This window comes from Gnatocerus cornutus, unplaced genomic scaffold (genome assembly GCF_029298725.1).
Source record: "Gnatocerus cornutus isolate USDA-ARS CGAHR unplaced genomic scaffold, icGnaCorn1.1 ctg00000299.1, whole genome shotgun sequence".
In the NCBI taxonomy this organism is placed as follows: Eukaryota; Metazoa; Arthropoda; class Insecta; order Coleoptera; family Tenebrionidae; genus Gnatocerus; species Gnatocerus cornutus.
Genome location: NW_028275618.1, coordinates 24,088 through 32,500, shown reverse-complemented (window position 1 = coordinate 32,500; position 8,413 = coordinate 24,088). Strand labels below are relative to the sequence as shown.

The 8,413-nt window shown below is 47.1% G+C and overlaps 3 non-coding genes across 3 annotated transcripts in view; all 3 read right to left on the bottom strand.

The window, feature by feature from the left end:
- LOC148165503 (large subunit ribosomal RNA) overlaps positions 1–2,191 on the bottom strand; it is a 4,039-nt gene extending 1,848 nt beyond the window's left edge. Inside the window, exon 1 of the ribosomal RNA XR_015771416.1 lies at positions 1–2,191. This exon is cut by the window's left edge and continues 1,848 nt beyond it. This is a non-coding gene — a ribosomal RNA (large subunit ribosomal RNA).
- A 658-nt stretch (positions 2,192–2,849) lies between these two features.
- On the bottom strand, positions 2,850–3,006 carry LOC148165502 (5.8S ribosomal RNA). The gene has a single exon (XR_015771417.1). It is a non-coding gene; the product is annotated as a 5.8S ribosomal RNA (ribosomal RNA).
- Positions 3,007–4,622: 1,616 nt separating this feature from the next.
- Positions 4,623–6,543, bottom strand: LOC148165501 (small subunit ribosomal RNA). The gene has a single exon (XR_015771418.1). It is a non-coding gene; the product is annotated as a small subunit ribosomal RNA (ribosomal RNA).
- Positions 6,544–8,413: the final 1,870 nt, after the last annotated feature.

Here is an 8,413-nt window from a genome sequence, read left to right as displayed (position 1 = left end):
AAGGTCCGAGGGGAAGATCCGGACACCGCCGCAACTGCGGTGCTCTTCGCGTTCCAAACCATATCTCCCTGCTAGAGGATTCCATGGAACTCGAACGCTCATGCAGAAAAGAAAACTCTTCCCGGATCTCCCGACGGCGTCTCCGGGTCCTTTTGGGTTGCCCCGACGAACTCTCTTTCGAGGGCCCGAATTATAAACGGTTCCGCTGCCGGGTTCCGGAATAGGAACCGGATTCCCTTTCGCCCATCGGGTGTGTGCACAATTCCGTACGTTTCCGTCAACAATTGCGAATTGCGACCAACGACAAAAATCTACACCACATCAACATCGGCTTTCGCCTAGGGCTTAGGATCGACTGACTCGTGTGCAACGGCTGTTCACACGAAACCCTTCTCCACGTCAGTCCTCCAGGGCCTCGCTGGAGTATTTGCTACTACCACCAAGATCTGCACCGACGGCGGCTCCAGACGGCCTCACGGCCAGTCCTTCTGCGCTCACCGCCGCGACCCTCCTACTCGTCAGGGCTTCATGGCCGGTTAATTTAATAACCTGACCGCACATGCCTCTGACGGCCGAGTATAAGCACGACGCTTCAGCGCCATCCATTTTCAGGGCTAGTAACTTCGGCAGGTGAGTTGTTACACACTCCTTGGCGGATTCCGACTTCCATGGCCACCGTCCTGATGTCTTAAGTTACCAACGCCTTTCATGGTATCCCATAAGCGTCGATTTAGGCGCTTTAACTCGGCGTTTGGTTCATCCCACAGCGCCAGTTCTGCTTACCAAAAATGGCCCACTTGGCACTCTGATTCGAGTCTCGCGGCTTCAATAGTTCGAGCAAGCCGGAGATCTCACCCATTTAAAGTTTGAGAATAGGTTGAGGCCGTTTCGACCCCAATGCCTCTAATCATTCGCTTTACCGGATGAAACTCGTATGCTATGAGCGCCAGCTATCCTGAGGGAAACTTCGGAGGGAACCAGCTACTAGATGGTTCGATTAGTCTTTCGCCCCTATACCCAGTTCCGACGATCGATTTGCACGTCAGAATCGCTACGGACCTCCATCAGGGTTTCCCCTGACTTCGTCCTGACCAGGCATAGTTCACCATCTTTCGGGTCCCAGCGTGTACGCTCTTGGTGCGCCTCTTCTCGCAATGAGAACGAGACGCCCCGGGAGTGCGGGGCGGCAGCCGTAACGACCGCCCATCCTCCCTTGGTCCGCGCAAGGCGGACCTTCACTTTCATTGCGCCTTTAGGTTTAGTTAAATCCCAATGACTCGCGCACATGCTAGACTCCTTGGTCCGTGTTTCAAGACGGGTCCTGAAAGTACCCAAAGCTATAGCGTCGCAGATCGGCGTTTCAACGAGGTCTGTCCGAGAACACCTCAGCGAACAGCCACCCGGGGACGGGACCGGCACCAGGTCCGATCACCATCACGACGGGCGCGCTTGCCGAAGGTCGGACGCTAACTGTGTAGCGGCCCCGCGCCATCTGTATACCGTCGAGCGAGCCGATCGGGAAACACCACGGGTTCATTCGGCGAACGGCGAACCGTCCGAACGAGCTCCACCGCGGGCCTTAGACCGGCACTCAACGGATCGCGACGTCCTACAGGGGGAGAAGTGCACGCGTTCGACGGCAGATCGACAAAACGAAAGGTGCAAACGACGCGTACGCCATCTGTCACACGATCGTCCAGCGCCGCCATCGAGTCACGCTGAATCTCCCCTTTCGACCTTTCGGGTTTCTCAGGTTTACCCCTGAACGGTTTCACGTACTATTGAACTCTCTCTTCAAAGTTCTTTTCAACTTTCCCTCACGGTACTTGTTCGCTATCGGTCTCGTGGTCATATTTAGCCTTAGATGGAGTTTACCACCCACTTAGGGCTGCACTCTCAAGCAACCCGACTCTGAGGAGAGATCCTCCCGTTATCGGCAGCGGTCGCTACGGGCCTGGCACCCTCTATGGGCTGTGGCCCCGTTCAAGATGGACTTGGACGCGCCGCACGATCTCGGGATGACGGATCCTCCCTAACACCACATTTCCCGGCGTCCGGTTTCGGCCGCGGGATTCGGTGCTGGGCTTCTCCCTGTTCGCTCGCCGCTACTGAGGGAATCCTAGTTAGTTTCTTTTCCTCCGCTTAGTAATATGCTTAAATTCAGCGGGTAGTCTCACCTGCTCTGAGGTCGCATATGAAAAATAAAAATTTTTCATTCGGTCATTTCGACGATCACGACACGTCTCCCATTCCTTGCTATACGTGTTCGTCATTTTTCTTTTTAAAAAATGGCTAAGTTTACAGAAACGCTTACGATCTGACGTCTGTCGCGATTTGCATTACACGTCTCGGACACGACGACCGTCTATAACGTTCTCAACCTTAAAACGCCATTTTTTTTTTTAAATGACGACATGTTGAAGAAATAGGACGTGCTACGCCGAAAGACCAGCCAACAACTACAACAAGTAGTAGTTGGTCGCTTTCGCGTCTTAAGATGTCGCGCAAATTTACTCGCTGCACGAGAAACGCACACAAACACACGATTCTACGACACACCACGCAAGAACATGTGCCGACGTAAACACTTTCGTATTTATGATTCGCAAGGTGGACGTCCGACGGACTTTGTAAAAAAAAAATACAAAGCATACCCGTCCCGTCCTTTTTGACGAAAAAACACGCTCGAGTAAACGTCTCGGCACACGTTCGAGGCGTGCGTCGTTATATCGTGACGTAAGTGACGATCACGTACATTAATGAGTACCTATTCGACGCGTCGCAACACATCCAACACGCTCCGACGTTTTCGTCCGAAAACGAAAACCGAGCAGTCTTTGAAATTGACACGACCCTCAGCCAGGAGTGGTCCGGGAACATTATATCCGAGGACCGCAATGTGCGTTCGAAATGTCGATGTTCATGTGTCCTGCAGTTCACAAGTTGACGCGCAATTAGCTGCGTTCTTCATCGACCCACGAGCCAAGTGATCCACCGTTCAGGGTAATCTTTTTAAAATTTAAACGCTCGTTCCACAAGAACCCCGATCATGCCGATCGTCCAGCTGTCTATACACGTCTTGCAAAAATTTTTGCGTACGTGCGTACATCCGAAACGAAAATGATCTTCGTGGTTCCGAAACGTGCCACGTCTAAAATTTCGGTGTTGTGGTATGGATATTTATGATTCTCGCTCTTAATTGTCTTTCGTCCGTACTTTCTCGTCTGAAAGGGAACGCGATCGTCGGTCTCAGTTTTACGCGTACGAAAAAATTAAAAAAAATATTAACCCAAACACAAATTTGTATCCGCGCACCGAAAAAGAAGCACTTTTCTTTTTCACGCGGTCTCCGCTTTTACACGCAAAGTACGAGCATGTATGTGTGAAGATGGGACATGTTCGATACGATTTTAATTAGGAATTTGCCAATTTCCTTTTTCTCAGCAATAATTTTAATAAATAATGCTGCTTTCTCTCATAAACTACATTTTCGGTAGTTTTCCTTTATTGTGTCTTTCATTTAGTGTGCGTGTGTCAAGCACTTTAAAAAGTGTGACGAAGAGACGGTTTTTGATCGATCGGAATCAACACATCATTACATCATCGTACTCGTTATGAAAAAGCGAATTAGTATCCGCCGTAAGCGAAAAGAGATTTTCGCGGGCGGTCTTTGTGTTCGTGTTTCAATTTTCTTTCTATATTTTTTCGTCGCCAAACCGAAGACAGATCGTGAATTTTGACGAAAAAATCTATAGACGTGCCAGACTGAGCGTCTAACATAAAATCCTCAAGTTTACCGTTCTATATCGTGACTTAATGACGATTGACGGTGTATATAATTTTGAAATGGTGCAGTCGTACGCTCCGTAAAGAGAATTTTACCGTTTCTAACGAAATCACTTTACCACATCTACCAAAAACATTAAAAAAGCAAGGTGTGATGTGTGTGTGATCGCTCGTTTAACGGCGCTTTCAAAAAACTCTTTGAAGCGTCTAACGACGAACATCATTCACGCGAATCGTAAAATCGGGAGCGTTTCTCGCCGGTCCCGTAGCCGGGCGTAAATCATTTAAAACCCACGGAGTCGTAACCTAATTCGACACCTGCGATTTTCTTCTTTCTCGACTACTCTGCTACATCCTCTCCGTGTGTCCGAAAAAAGAGGACTTCTAACGTCTTTCGACTTTCGCGGTGGAGTTCACAACTTTCCGCGATCCGGTCGAAAAACCGAAAGCGTCCCTCCTTTTTTCCATCATTGGAAAAGATCGAGAGATAGTACAAAAAAAATCAAAAAATCTAGGTACCCGAAGAAACAGCCGTATGCCCGAGCGAATTCGGTTTTTCTCGTTCAAAAAAGGTGAAAAACTCGATCGCAAGGACCGGCGCTGCGGGCCAGCGTAACGCTATTGTTTTTCCGAATATGTACGATTCGTAGTTCAAAACGTCGTACACACGGTGTTTCAAAAAGAAACAAGCAACGGCACGACAAAAGATCGTGCCGTCGACTCCATGTCATCGACGACGGTGTTGTAAAAACATAAAGTGTACATCGACACGATCAAATAAAAATGCATAATAATAAATTATACATATGTCAAAATTCGTGTGTACGAGGACACGTTAATGATCCTTCCGCAGGTTCACCTACGGAAACCTTGTTACGACTTTTACTTCCTCTAAATGATCAAGTTTGGTCATCTTCCCAGCGACATCGACGACGTCGAAACGCCATCGCGTACCGGTCCGAAGACCTCACTAAATCATTCAATCGGTAGTAGCGACGGGCGGTGTGTACAAAGGGCAGGGACGTAATCAACGCGAGCTTATGACTCACGCTTACTGGGAATTCCTCGTTCATGGGGAACAATTGCAAGCCCCAATCCCTAGCACGAAGGAGGTTCAGCGGGTTACCCGGACCGCTCGGTCAGGGAGGACACGCTGATTCCTTCAGTGTAGCGCGCGTGCGGCCCAGAACATCTAAGGGCATCACAGACCTGTTATTGCTCAATCTCGTGCGGCTAGAAGCCGCCTGTCCCTCTAAGAAGAATTGTTTGTACGCCGACAGTAAAAACCGCGCACGACCACCGGGCGAACCCAGGATCGACGGGCCTTTGGGATGTCGAAATACGCCTATTTAGCAGGCTAGAGTCTCGTTCGTTATCGGAATTAACCAGACAAATCGCTCCACCAACTAAGAACGGCCATGCACCACCACCCACCGAATCAAGAAAGAGCTCTCAATCTGTCAATCCTTCCGGTGTCCGGGCCTGGTGAGGTTTCCCGTGTTGAGTCAAATTAAGCCGCAGGCTCCACTCCTGGTGGTGCCCTTCCGTCAATTCCTTTAAGTTTCAGCTTTGCAACCATACTTCCCCCGGAACCCAAAAGCTTTGGTTTCCCGGAAGCTGCCCGCCGAGTCATCGGAAGAACGTCGGCGGATCGCTAGCTGGCATCGTTTATGGTTAGAACTAGGGCGGTATCTGATCGCCTTCGAACCTCTAACTTTCGTTCTTGATCAATGAAAGCGTTTTTGGCAAATGCTTTCGCTTCTGTCCGTCTTGCGACGATCCAAGAATTTCACCTCTAACGTCGCAATACGAATGCCCCCATCCGTTCCTATTAATCATTACCTCGGGGTTCCGAAAACCAACAAAATAGAACCGAGGTCCTATTCCATTATTCCATGCACACAGTATTCAGGCGAAGTTTTAGCCTGCTTTAAGCACTCTAATTTGTTCAAAGTAAACGTGCCGGCCCACCTCGACACTCAATGAAGAGCACCGCGGCGGGATTGAGTTGGGCCGCCCTCTCGAGCTAAGCCCACCGGCAGGACGTCCCGCGGCACGCCAGTTGACACCGCGAACGATGAACCGGCGGCGCGGGACACAGATTCGACTACGAGCTTTTTAACCGCAACAACTTTAATATACGCTATTGGAGCTGGAATTACCGCGGCTGCTGGCACCAGACTTGCCCTCCAATTGATCCTCGTTAAAGGGTTTAGAGTGTACTCATTCCGATTACGGGGCCTCGGATGAGTCCCGTATCGTTATTTTTCGTCACTACCTCCCCGTGCCGGGAGTGGGTAATTTGCGCGCCTGCTGCCTTCCTTGGATGTGGTAGCCGTTTCTCAGGCTCCCTCTCCGGAATCGAACCCTGATTCCCCGTTACCCGTTACAACCATGGTAGGCGCAGAACCTACCATCGACAGTTGATAAGGCAGACATTTGAAAGATGCGTCGCCGGTGCGAGACCGTGCGATCAGCGTAAAGTTATTCAGAGTCACCAAGTTGTACGATGACGGAGACCGCCACCGATTGGTTTTGATCTAATAAAAGCGCTCCTTCCGTTTCCGGTTGGAGCTCTGTTTGCATGTATTAGCTCTAGAATTACCACAGTTATCCAAGTAAATGTGGGTACGATCTAAGGAACCATAACTGATTTAATGAGCCTTTCGCGGTTTCACCTTAATTTGGCTTGTACTGAGACATGCATGGCTTAATCTTTGAGACAAGCATATGACTACTGGCAGGATCAACCAGGGAACTGCGTTCTTGTTTTAAAATAAGAGAGTTTTAGTCTTTCTTTCCTTCTAGTCATATAAGCTACAATAATCGTAGAATTTCGGAAAGACACCTGCTGCTCTTATAAAAAACTGAACACTTTCCTATTATTGTTTTGAAGAAAGTGTGCGTGTCTGCGAAACGAAAACCTCGTAAGAAGAGACGTAACGCCACGCGATCTTTCTGGATGGAAAATTTTTCGACATTTTTTTCACATCATCCTTGATTGAATCTCCTGCAACAATTTTATTCTTATTCATCCGTTCTAAGTTGTCGTCGTCGTCGAAATAAATAATTTGTACACACTTCGGGGTACACGTTTGTCAAAATTCATGAAATGCAACGTAACATTTTTACTTTAATAAATTTTTACAGTGCATTCAGATCGACTAAACGAACAACGACGGATGAATTGATTTATGGATTTTTATTTGTTGCGACTCATCGGAGGAGAGAGTGAAGAAAAAATAATCCAATATCATGGTTACGGAATAATTTTCTATGACTTTTTCATCCTTGTTTGAATCTTGCAACAATTAATTTTATTCATCCGTTCTAAGTTGTCGTCGTCGTCGAAATAAATAATTTGTACACATTTCGGTACACGTTTGTCAAAATTCATGAAATGCAAACGTAACATTTTACTTTAATAAATTTTTACAGTGCATTCAGATCGACTAAACGAACAACGACGGATGGATTACTTATTTTTGTTGCGACTCATCGGACGAAAAGTAGAAACATAATCCTCCATTGTAATATAGTTTTTACGGAAAATTTTTCTTTTATTTTATATCCTTGATTGAATGCTGCATTTTATCCGTCTTTTTTTCGTCAAAAACAGAGATCAATGCGATTCATCGGACGAAGAAATAATTTCCCAGTTCAAAATTTAGAGATTTTTGGGCACATCGACTTGAAATTTTATCGTAAAGAAAAAATATCGTCGTCGACAAGCAAAAGTTCAAACATTCTCCATACTCTTCGCTAGATTGAAAGCGACGGTTTATTGTGAGATTTCTCTTTAGAAATATTCACACGTTACGAGTTTATGAAATTTTATTTATTTCAAAATTCTCGCTCGGACTTTAGTGAGTTGACGCATTTGTTAATTTTTGGTCGTTCTGACACGAACACATAAAATCTTTGATTGCATTTGGACCGCTAACATAGAAACGCTCGCCGCATCCGCAATCTCGCTGTGCATGGTCAATGGCAAGATTTGTCATCCCTCAAACGATGGTGGGTCCACAGGGTACACATTCCGGCCATCGTCCCAACTACGGGTAAGTCGCGGTGTACGAGAGGTAACAAGATAATCGGACGCACATAAAATCACATTTCGATCGTACGCTTTTGTCCGCTGCTACATACCACCACTACTATCCCTATATATGCCAGCGCGGCAGCGTTCAGCTCTGAATCACTCGATGCGCGAAACGGTCGAAATCCCATAGCGCGCCGGCCGCTCGCTATGGGCGAGGGGTCGGGTAAATCGGTCTGATCGCTCGGTGCAAAAGTCCGTTTGGGTACTTAGAGACGGAATTTTAAAATTCTGATTTCGCAGATCAATTTCAAGGGTCATTAGGACTCGAATGCCGTTAACGGTGTTTTGAAAAAAATATTTTTTACGTTTTTACGGCATTTCGACCGAACACCTCAGTTCCGACTTCGGACTTAGAATAATTTTCATCAAAATTTCGAACGCCTCAGTTTCCAGAGGGTTTTAGATCCCGTTTAGTTAGGGGTTTGAAATTATCACAGCCACCCTTGTTTGGTGTTAGTTCGACCGTAACTTTTGTTCGTTTGCATTTAATTTCGATTTTTCTGGGACTTTTGGTCAATGTAAATT